Source organism: Nomascus leucogenys, chromosome 2, assembly GCF_006542625.1.
Source record: "Nomascus leucogenys isolate Asia chromosome 2, Asia_NLE_v1, whole genome shotgun sequence".
Classification (NCBI taxonomy): domain Eukaryota; kingdom Metazoa; phylum Chordata; class Mammalia; order Primates; family Hylobatidae; genus Nomascus; species Nomascus leucogenys.
In genome coordinates this window covers 2489317-2501443 of record NC_044382.1, presented here as the reverse complement: position 1 = coordinate 2501443, position 12127 = coordinate 2489317, and the positions used below count along the sequence as shown (strand labels likewise).

Below are 12127 nucleotides of genomic sequence, written 5' to 3'. Positions count from 1 at the left end.
TTGGTAGATTAGCCCTTTTATCATTATATGATTTTCCTTTCTATCTCAATTTTCTTTGTCTACAAATTCCACATTATCTGATATTAATACAGTAGACCACTTCAGTGCCTTTGACATTGAACTCATGGGATTCTGGGTGACCAGGGTCATTGTCCAATATCAAAAGAACATTCAAGGGCAGTCCCTTACTGGCAAGGTACTTAGTGATTTCACGGACAAAAGCATTAGTGGAACCAGTCCAGAAAAAGTTGCTCATTGTCCAGGACTTTTGGTTGTGTGCCCAAGAACGGAAAGTTCATACTTAACCTTTTCCCTCCAAGGCTTGGAGCTTAGCATTATACATAACAGCAGTTCTGATCATAAACCCGACTACATTTGCACAAAACAGTAGAGATACTCTATTCCTTCCTGCCTTTATTTTTTGTAAAGACAGCATCTCGCCATGTTGCCCAGGCTGTCCTGGAACTTGCGGTCTCGAGTGATCCCCCGACTTTGGCCTCCCAGGGTGCTGGCATTACAGGCATGAGCCACTGTACCCAGCCTGGCCTTTACCTTTCTTACAGCTCTCTGGGATTTGGCATTATTTCAGGTTTGCCAAGAAAATAACATCCATCTGTTTCCAAGATTTAAAATGTTGCTGGTGTGCCCTTGTTCTTCCTGACCTTGTGAATTAACAAGTTTTCAAACAATCTCTTATATTTGCTTTTAGTGGTACAGAGGAGGCAAAATACATTCTTCTTGCGCATCCTGTGTTCGTGGCTGAGGCCCCTAAGACAAAAGACAAATTAACAAGAGCAAAACATACAAGTTTCTTTAAAACAAGTTTTACATGACACAGCAGCCTACATAATGAAGTCCCAAAGAAACAGTTTAAGTCGTATATTTTTATGCTAAATTTGATGAAGAGTCACAGAGAAATATAAATGGACAAAGAGGATATGATCTAATGGTAATACACTGGGGGTAACTTAGCAAGGCCTGTTTGTTCAAAAGTTTTCTCTGTGACTATGTGTCTTCAGCAATAAAGATGTTACTTTTCTCCAGGTATAGGGAGGGCAAATCTCACATGAGAATCTTATGACCTGCTTCAGGGGACGTTAGGAAATTCTTCTTAGGTTTTACAACCTGCTTCGTGGGAGACGTGTGGAAAAGTCCTTCCTGTTTCTGCTGTTTACTCAAATGATGAGGTGCCATATTTTGGCAGTGTGTGTCCTGAACTACATCAGTATGTATTAGGAGGGAACAAAATTAGATGTGTTCTACCCAATCTGCCTTCTTCTTCACTGTATGCTTTGAAGGCTGCAAAATTTCCTCTAAATATTCCCTTTACCTAAATCTTTTCTAAAAAGTTTCTAGTCTTTTAAAAAATGTTTAGCTTAATTACATTGTCAAAGAATATGGTCTTGTGTGATACCAATTGCTTGAAATGTGTTGAGGCTACTTTACAGACTAGTATGAGATCATTTCTTAAATAAATATACGCTTTTCCTTGTGTTTTCTTCAGTTTTGGGATGGAGTCGTCTACATGTCTATTCATTAATATAAAACTAATTTTGCTTTTCATATATTTCATATGTATAGTGACCTTTTTGTCAGCTTTTCTATTAGTTACTGAGAAGGTAGGTTAAAAACTCTGAGGCCAGGGTGATGGCTGACACCTATAATCCCAGCATTTTGGGAGGCCAAGGCAGGAGCATTGCTTGAGTCCAGAAGTTTGAGACCAGCCTGGGCAAGAGTAAGATCCCATCTGTACAAAAAAGAAAGAAAACAAAACTAAAAATGAGTTCTGCCCATGTTTGCTTTATGTATTTTATATCTTATGTTATTAAATACATAAAAGTTTAAAATACTTTACTTCCAGGTAAATTAATGCCTTTTTTTTTTTTTTTCTAAGACAGAATCTTGCTCTTGTCACCCAGGCTGGATTGCGGTGGCGCGGTATCAGCTCACTGCAACCTCTGCCTCTCAGGTTCAAGTGATTTTCCTGCCTCAGCCTCCCGAGTAGCTAGGACTACAGGTGCCTGCCACCACGCCTGGCTAATTTTTTTTGTATTTTTAGTAGAGACAGGGTTTCACCATGTTGGCCAGGCTAGTCTTGAATTCCTGACTTCAGGTGATTCACCCGCCCGCCTCCCGAAGTGCTGGGATTGCAGGCCTGGCCAGAGAGACTTTTTCAGCCGGGGCCGCCTGGGAACCCCGCGTCCCGCCTGGACACACCTATGACCTGCAGCGGCCACACCGTGGGCCACCTCCGCGGGCCACTGGCACAGCCTTGCCCTCCGGGGCCCCGTTCTTGCACACGCCGACGGCTTGGCCGCGCTGCAGCCCCGCAGCTTTGTGGGAAATGTAGTCTGGCGCTCCGGGCTGTAAGCGCCGGTCGCGGCTGCGTCGGTCGCCGCTGCTCTCGCTCTTGCTGGGAGAGGGTGAGTGCGGGGCCGGTGGCGGGGGCGCGCGCCATCCGTGAGTCTTGTAGGCCCCCGCAGGAGGACCTCAGGACTGCGGGGCGAGGCCCCTGCTTCCTGAGGGCTGAGGGGCGGGCCCGCCGCAGATGGGCCGGGGGTGCGGCCTCACTGCGCCTGTGGAGCACCGGGCCTCCAGCTCCAGGTGCGCTCCCTCTTCCCCAGGAGCTGGCGGCGGGAGCACAGTGGCAGCTGAGTGTCCTGCGGCGCTGTCCTGGGCAGGCGCCGAGGCGGAATGACAGCCCCGGAGCAGCGGGGATGGGGGCTCGAACAAGGGCCACACCGGCCACCACGGGTCAGGGAGAGGTCTAAGGTTCCAGGAGTCGCTCGGACCCATGTTCCTCCGTGGCTTTCCCCAGCCGCGCGCAGCTTTGTCCCGGGACACGCTGCGACCGTGGAGCGTACCTAACCCGCGGACATCCCGGGGATTCTGGGCCAGAGGCTGGGTCTCCCTGTGCAGCATCTGCCCTTTGTGTAAACCGGGTCTCGGGACCCGCCCTCTGGTTCTCATTCCGAGCGAGGGCGCTGGCGTGGGCTCCCCTCCCATCTCTCCATAAGAATGGGGAGGCCAACCTGGTGCAGGTTTCCACCTCAGAGAATGTTTTTTTTTTTTTTCCTTAAGCGATTTCACTGTAGCACAACTAGAAAATTCAGATTAAAACAATCATTCAAAATCTATCTCAATCTGCATGGCAGCGTGGATATGTGTATAAGCATAGAAATACTTTGGACTTTGCTTTTAAACAGAAATATGAGTATTAGCAGCTTTTTCTCCATCTTTTAAAATTGAGTCATGAGATGCATTTGGTAAGGGGTTTGAAGTGCACAAATCTTAAGCCTCATAATTTTTTACTGGCCTAAACACCCAATGAAGATAGAGAATACACCTGAAAAAAACATTGGAATATGTTGACACCATCTACTTATACCAGATTTTAAATACAGCTACGTCGTCATTTTAATGAGTGTGAGGGAAAGTATGGATGTGTCGTATTTAATCCTCTCCTTAGGTTTTTGTGTTAGGGTTTTTTTTTTTCAATATAAACAGTATAGGCCATCTGGCTACATACATCTTTGCATTTTGTCTTATTCTATAAATCTCTTAAAGTGAAATTTTTAGGTCAAGGGTACAGTAAGGATTTTGATATCTCCTGTCTTATTCCCTCCAGAAAAGTTGCAGTTTATATAAACACTTGCAGTGTAAGAGTGCCAGATTTACCCACACCAACTGTGAATGTTAGTATTCTTTGAACTTCAGAGAGGTGCGAAAGATAGGATTGTTTACATTTGCATTTTGAACGCTAATGAATATTTTCATGCAGTTTGCATTTTGTATTTTAATTTTGTATCTGATACCTAAGCATGTTTCCTGACTATGCAGAAACGTCACAGGTTCTTATGGTCGCACATGAAAACCTTTTCTTCACGTTTGGGTGTTTGACATCATTGGCAGAGAAGCTGTCTGTCCCACGAGATCACAAAAATGTTTAGTTTCTCTTAGTGCTTTCATTTTTTGTGTACATTTTAATTTTTTTCCAAATGGTAAGCCTTTGTTACAAGTTACTTAATTCTTTCTTTGCTGATATGAAATGTCACTTATTTCATATCTTGAATGAAATATATATATACACACATGTACATAAATACATGTGTATTTGAACCATTTAGGTTGGTAGAATTTTAATTTGTTCCATTGATGCTTTTCCCTGTTTGGCTATAACATCCATGATGGCGGAGAGTTTATCTGTTTTCTTTGCAGCTGTATCCACCCCTACCCCATGCAATGGTGCCTGGTATACAGTAGGTGGTCAACAATATATCTAGTAAATAAGTTCAGTAATACTGTGTTCCAATTCTTGTAGCTTTATGAATACTGGTGGGCAAGTTGTCTCTCATCAGTATTCTTTTTAAAAAAAACTTAGTTGTTGTAACACACAACTTAAATATTTTTTCCATAATTAATGAACTTTTTTTTTTTTTTTTTATTGAGACAGAGTCTTGATCTGTCACCCAGGCTAGAGTGCAGTGGTGTGATCTTGACACTGCAACCTCCACCACCCCGGTTCAAGTGATTCTCCTGCCTCAGACTCTTGAGTAGCTGGGATTACAGGCGCCCACCACCACTCTCTAATTTTTTGTATTTTTAGTAGAGACAGGGTTTTGCCATTTTGGGCAGGTTGGTCTCGAACTCCTGGCCTCAAGTGATCCACCCACCTTGGCCTCCCAAAGTGCTGGGATTACAGGCGTGAGCCACCGTGCTTGGCCCATATTAACTGTAAAATGTTGTTACTTAGGCATAACTTGGTTGGGAATGTGTTAAGTTTATGAATTAAAGAAATGACATCCTAGTATATTGAGACATCTTGTGCGAGAATATGTCGTGTTTCTCTGTGTTTCGTCTTTATATAGCTAAATAGGCATAATGAAGTGACCTTAATACATGAAAATCATTTTCTTTCTGTAGCTACTATCCAGGTCTTATTTAGTTTATTTATAGGTATTTTCACTGTTGCTGTTGCAGGAGTCTTGTTTCTCATGGCTTCTTTCCCTTCCCTCAGCTCTGCCTCCTCTGGCTTCTGTCCCTCCCCAAGGAAGAACCCCACAGGAAGGAAGGAGAAGGCAATGGCTGCTTGGCCTCTGCCATTGGGAGCTCGGGTGAGCTCATTTTTCTCTCTCAAACCTCCCCCTTACTCCTGTACTGCATGTGGGCCTCACTGCTGAGGACAGGGTTATTGAAATGGCAGAATGCTGGATATTTTTCACAAAGCCCCCTCTGTGTTCCTGACCTCTGTTCCTAGCTGCCACTTATTCAGCTGGATACCCTGGCCTGCTGTGTTCTTGGTGGTGTTCAAGGGAACACCAGTTATAAAGGGAAAACAGTTATATGCAAGCTGGTCCTGGTGCTTATAGGGCTTATGGGCTCTCAGGGATCATAAAAGAGGGCACATCTGCATGGGATACAGTCATAATTGCACCTGAATATGCTAATAAGAACAAGCGTGGTTAGGGACCCAGTTTATCAGTATTCCAAGCTTGAGTGAAGGGGAGGATCAGGGTGGTGGCCAGGAGAAGTAGGTAGTGTTTGCCCATCTCAGGGGTTGGGAAGGGATAACTGGAGAGGATTTGTTATAATGGAGTCAGTGTGTCCAGAGTTTAAATCCCAGCTCTACCGTTCAATAGCTACATTGTCTTGGCGAAAGGCTTGACTTTCCTGAAACATTTCCTCATGGTCATAATAAGAATTACAGCATTAACTGTCTGCCATATAGGTGACATTATTAAGAATTTCACATGGCTTATTTCATTTAATAGTAATAGCTACTTCATAGGTCTGTTGAAAGTTCAACTAAAGTAATGAAAGTAAAAAATGCCTGGCATGGCTCCTGGAATGTTGAAGTTATTCAGTAAGTTGTAGGCATTTGTTATCATCCCAGCCGAGAGCTTGGTGTATAGACTTTTAGAGGCGGACTGAAGGGGGCAGTGACTGATAGTGAGAAATGCTGTGCTGGAGTGGAAGAAATCAGATAAAAATTTTAGGACCAAGTGTCAGGAAGGAGGAGTTTGTGTGTTTGGCAGGGTGGTAGCCATGGGGGTGGAGGTTAGTCTGAGGAATTTTTATAAGGGAGTTGGCATGATCAAAGCTTTTCTAGGAAAAAGTAGTGTCCATGAGATGGAGGGAATCATGGAGCTGGGATAGTAGGTGAGGATTCCAGGCTTCTCTGAAAAAGAAAATAAAGCATCAGAAGACTTGGCCCTAACTTCTTTTATTTTTAAGGTTAAACTTACTTAGCCTTGTTGTCTGGAATACTGAAGACTTAACGGCATTTTCTCTTCTCATAAAATTATATATTAGGACTCATTGATTTATTAGGATCACTTGTTTATTTATTAGAGACCAGTTTAAAGAAAGCTTCGTGGAGGCAAGTATAAACTGTTGTGATTTCCATTTGTACTACTTTCTGCAGTATTATCAAACTCAGTTATAAAAGGCAAAATAACTTTTAAAATGGGGTTATTGGACAAAGGGAGTTTCTGGAAGAGGGAAATGTTGAAAGGGGAAGCATTCAGAAGATTTTCGTTGATGACAGTTGTGGCTTGGTTGTCAGTAACTCACATTTTAATTTATGTAGCCAAAATACTGTTAGTTTTTAAATCAGCTTTTTCTGAGGCACAGTTTAATAAAATAACCCATTTTAAGCATAGAATTCATTGAGTTTTGACAAATTTATGCACCAACATAGCCACCACCTCAGTCAAGGTACAGAACGTTTGCATCACCCCAGGCAGTGTCTTCATGCCACTTCTACTCCACGGCCCCCACCCCAGCCAGACAGTGTCCTCGTGCCACTTCTACTCCACATCCCTCACCCCAGGAAGTCACTGGTTTGATTTCTGTCCCTATAGTCTTGCCCTTTCTAGAACTTCATGTCAATGAAATCAAACAGTATATATACTTTTGTGCCTGGCTTTTTTTGCACAACGTCATGTTTTTCAGGTCTATCCATGATATTTTGTGTAGTAATAGTTTGTTCCTTTTTGTCTTAAGTAGTACACAGTTGAATATACCACCTTTTGTTCATTCACTTGTGACAGACATTTCAAGTTGTTTCCTGTTTTTAGCTATTATGAATAAAACTGCTCTGTACATTCACGTCTGAGTCTTTTTGTGGATATATACTTTCATTTCTCTTGGGTAAATACCTAGGTCAAGTGTACATTTGACTTTGTAACAAACAGCTAAACTGTTTTCCAAAGTATATGTACCATTCTACATTCCCTCTTGCAGTATTTGAGAATTCCATTCACTCTACATGCTCTTCCATACTTGCTGTATCCATTTCCAAGAGCTGCTGTAATAAAGTGCCACAAATTGAGTGGCTCAAAACAATAGAAATTTATTGTCTCACAGTTTTGGAGGCCAGAAGTCTGAAATGAAGGCATTTGCAGGGCCTTGCTCTCTAAACTTGTGGGAGAATCCTTCCTTTCCTCTCCCTAGCTCCTAGCTTCTGGTGGTTTGCTGGCACTCCGTGTTCCTTGGTTCATGGCTGCATCACTCTAATCCTTATCTCCTTTGTCATCTGATGTTATCCTTATGTGTTGATGTCTTCAAATAGCCGTTTTTCTTATAAGGATACCAGTCGTATTTGAGACAACCCTATTTTCAGGTGAGGTCATATTGCAAGGTACTAGAAGCTGGGACTTCAACATATCTTTTTTGGGGGACACAGTTCATAACACTAGGTATTATAAGCTTTTTAAATTTTAGTTATTTTCAAGGGTGAAAAATGCAATCTTGTAGTTTTTTGTTTTTTTTTTAACTTTTATTATGAAATAATTTCAGACTTTAAAAACTGCTGCAAAGCTGGGCACGGTGGCTCGCACCTGTAATCCCAGCACTTTGGGAGGCCGCAGCAGGTGGATCACTTGAGGTCAGGAGTTCAAGACCAGCCTGGCCAACATGGTGAAACCCCATTTCTACTAAAAATACAAAAAATGAACCGGGCGTGATGGCACACACCTGTAATCCCAGCTACTCAGGAGGCTGAGGTGGGAGAATTGTTGGAACCCAGGAGGCGGAGATTGCAGTGACGTGAGATCACTCCACTGCACTCCAGCCTGGGAGACAGAGTGAGACAACAACAAATGCTGCAAAAATAAAACAATTTCTGGATAGTCTTCATCTGAATTAACATTTTGCCATTTTTCTCTTCCTGTATACACACACGTTTATGTATACATATATACACATACATACATATGTATGTGTATATATATTTCTGAACCATTTGAGAATAAATTACAGACATGCCCATTTCACTCTAAGTGTTCGTGTGTGCTTTCTATTATCATACGTAACAAAAATACAGTTATCAAAATGAGGAAAACTTACATCGATACAATACCGTTAGCCAAACTACAAACCTTACTTGGATTTTGCCACCTGTCCTACAACTGTCCTTTATCTGGTGCAGAATCCAATCCAGATCACACATTGTATTTAGCTGTCGTATCTCCTTGGTCTCCTTTTATCTAGAATAGTTCAGTATTGATCTTCAATGACTTGGATACTTCTGAAGAGTACAGGCCAATTATTTCATAGAATGATCCTCAATGTGGGTTTGTTTGATGTTTGCTGATAATTTGATTCAGATCGTGTTTGATTAAAATTTGAATGGCTGATATAGTCACAGTGTTCAGAATTCAGTAAGCATTCACTTAAAATAAGTCGTCTTCCTACTCTTGTCTCCAAGATCCCTATTATCTCTCCCCATAAAAAGGTAATGATTTTTGTTTCTTATGTAGCTTTCTAGAGATGACTACAAAAGCCCATAAAAGTATGTATTTTCCCAATTTTTAATCCAGTTGGTAACAGATAATATTTACTCAGGAGCCTGCACCTGTTCTATTTTTAGCTATTTTGCATTTCACAATATATCTTGGAGACCTGTCCGTATCAGTACATCAGGGGCTTCTTTCTTTGATTATGTGGGTATATCATAGTTTAGTTAACCAGTCTGCCTTAAGGGACATTAGTCTAGACACTTGATAGCAGCTGATGACAGGCATTTCTTCACTTTTGTTGCTGCTTCTCTGAATTACTGATGAATCACTTGGAACTGTACAGTGGATGAGAAATGAGTAACTCAGATGTTGAGAAATAAAGTGTAATTGTCAACTAGATGTGTTTATAACCTGTGAATGGAATGCAATTATGAAGTACAGTAATAGACTTGGGACATAACAGTACATTAGAGTTGTTTTCCTTTTTTCATCTTTCTCCATAGTTTCATCTTTCCCATATTGGCCAGAGATGTGAGTATGAATTGTCTAGGTGTTACTTTTATTTGCCTTTAAATTTAATCTTTTTTTGAGTGAATATTGGGCATATAGACTACTCATATCTACTATCCCTTTTTAAAAATTTAAAGGCAATGAGAGAGAATTCCAGGTTTCCAGCCCTCAGAAAGAACTATGATGTACATTCTTCCAGCCTTTTAAAATACCTATCTACACCCTTTGCCCATTTTTATATTGAGTTATTTACATATAAAAGAGGTCTTTTCTATAAAGTGGATAGTATTCCTTTGCTATACGTTGCCAGTATTCTGTCATTTTTCTTTTAAATTTGTTTATAATATCTTTTGCTACAAATAAGTTTTGAAGTTTTATGCAGTTAAATTTCCTTTCTCTTTACATGGCTTTGGGGTCATGCTATGAAAAGGAGCCTGGCACGGTGGCTCATGCCTGTAATCCCAACACTTTGGGAGGCCGAGGTGGGTGGATCACGAGGTCAAGAGATTGAGACCATCCTGGCCAATATGGTGAAACTCTGTCTCTACTGAAAATACAAAATTACAAAAATAAAATACAAAAATACAAAAATTAGCCGGGCGTGGTGGCACGTGCCTGTAGTCCCAGCTACTCGGGAGGCTGAGGCAGGAGAATCGGTTGAACCCGGGAGGTGAAGGTTGCCATGAGCCAAGATCAGGCCACTGCACTCTAGCCTGGCAACAGAGTGAGACTCCGTCTCTAAAAAAAAAAAGAAAAGTTTTCAGCACCACAGGATAATATAAATATTTTTCTGTATTTTCTATTAGTTTTATAATTTTAAATTTACATCCTTGAGCTATCTGAAATGTATTGTCTGTGATGTGAAGTAGGGATCTAACTTCATTTAACATGATGTGGTGAAGCATTTCATCCATCCACCCACTTGTTAAACATATTTAGCGCCTTTCTGCCGTGTGGTGTGCCGTGTTCTGGATACTGGGAATATTGCAGTGAATAAGAGAGGCAAGGTCTCCTTCTCTGAGCTCTTATTTTCCACAGGGGATGCAGACAATAAAGCGGAAATATGGTTGAGGATAGTGTTAGGTGCTGTGATGAGGACACAGCAGGACAACATGGTAGAGTGTCACTCAGGGCTGCTTTAGCTCAGCAGAGGAGTGGCCCCTCTCAGGAGATGGCATTGGAGCTGACGTTATCTACTGAAATAATCTCACTCTCCATGGACTTGAAATGGAATCTTTAACATATGCCAAATTGTCACATATATATGAAATATATATGAGAGTTTATATTATAGTTTACATATATTTATATATGAGTTTATTTTTACAATTTATATATATGTTTATTTTTCTGGATTCTATTCCATTGTTCTGTTTCTGTTATAGTACCACACTATTTTATTTGTTGTCTCAGAATTCATCTTGCTTTTTTTTTTTTTTTTGAGAGACAGAGTCTTGCTCTGTCGCCCAGGCTGGAGTGCAATGGCATGATCTTGGTTCACTGCAACCTCTGCCTGCCGGGTTCAAGGAATTCTCTTGCCTCAGCCTCCTCAGTAGCTGGGACTACAGGCATGTGCCACCACACCTGGCTAACTTTTTGTATTTTTAGTAGAGACGGGGTTTCACCATGCTGCCAGGCTGGTCTCGAACTCCTGACCTCGTGATCTGCCTGCCTCAGCTTCCCAAAGTGCTGGGATTACAGGCGTGAACCACTGTGCCCGGCCCATTTTAGTATTTCATAAAGCAACTCTCCCCTCATTTTTCTTTTCGAAAGTTTCGTTACTGTTCTCATATATTTATCCTTAATAGTCGAATTTTATTATCAAGTTCCAACAGTAATAGTAAAAAAGTAAAATTATGCAGTTCTGATTTGAATTTCAAAGTGTGTAAGTCAATTTGAGGAAGATTGCCATCTTTAGGATGTTTATTCTTCATATTAAGTAAAAAAAATGATACTTTATTCAGATCTTTCTTTATGGCCTTTGTTAACTCTTTACAGACCAATCATGAAGATCTTGCATATTTCTCTTAAATGTATTCTTAGGTGTTTCATTTTTTGTTGCTGTTGTAATTGGAGTTTAAATATGACTGTGATTTTGTAAAGAAAAAAATTTGGATTGCTAAGTATTGCATCTGAAGACATTTTGCTGCTGTGGTGCCTAAAACCTCATCACTATCATATTTTATTTATAAATTATACTTTCATCATTTATAATGTCCTTATTCTATTTGATATGCAGTTTTTTCAAACAATAACTGTATCAAAAAGCCTTTGTTTTTAGGTTTAAGAAAACCTCTATGAATAAGGTAAACCCATGAAGCTCCTTAAACACTATGAGGTATCCTGTACTGAATGTAGTGCTAGGGGGAAAAATGACTCATACTAAATGGAAAGGAGGAAAGGAACAAAACCTCTTAAGGAATTGATGACAAATGTATATTACTAAGTTTCATGTTCACTTTCTTTTTTCTTTTTTTTGGAGACAAGGCCTGGCTGTATTGCCCAGACTGGACTACAGTGGTGTGATCTCAGCCCACTGCAGCCTCTGCCTGCTGAGCTCAAGCCATGTTCCCACCTCAGCCTCCCGAATAGCTGGGACCACAGGTGTACGCTACCATGCCCAGCCAATTTTTGTCTTTTTTTTTTGAGATGGAGTCTCGCTGTCGCCCAGGCTGGAGTGCAGTGGCGTGATCTCGGCTCACTGCAAGCTCCGCCTCCCGGGTTCACGCCATTCTCCTGCCTCAGCCTCCTGAGTAGCTGGGACTACAGGCGCCCGCCACCTCGCCCGGCTAATTTTTTGTATTTTTAGTAGAGACGGGGTTTCACTGTGTTAGCCAGGATGGTCTCGATCTCCTGACCTCGTGATCCGCCCGCCT

General features: G+C 41.4%; 1 protein-coding gene across 10 annotated transcripts in view; it reads left to right on the top strand.

Annotated features, from left to right (window-relative positions):
• Window positions 1–12127, top strand: part of ZFP2 (ZFP2 zinc finger protein) — a 52928-nt gene that overhangs the window by 5762 nt on the left and 35039 nt on the right. For 2 of the 10 annotated variants that reach the window (XR_004032689.1, XM_003279551.3), the window contains exon 1: window positions 2343–2423. The exons of 2 other annotated variants lie outside the window; for them this stretch is intronic. The gene's annotated coding sequence lies outside the window, so the exon portion shown is untranslated. Of the gene's footprint in view, window positions 1–2342; window positions 2424–5017; window positions 5115–12127 lie in introns of those variants that run through there. 6 more of the 10 variants (XM_012504660.2, XM_030824767.1, XM_030824758.1 and 3 more) reach the window with 4 other exon arrangements.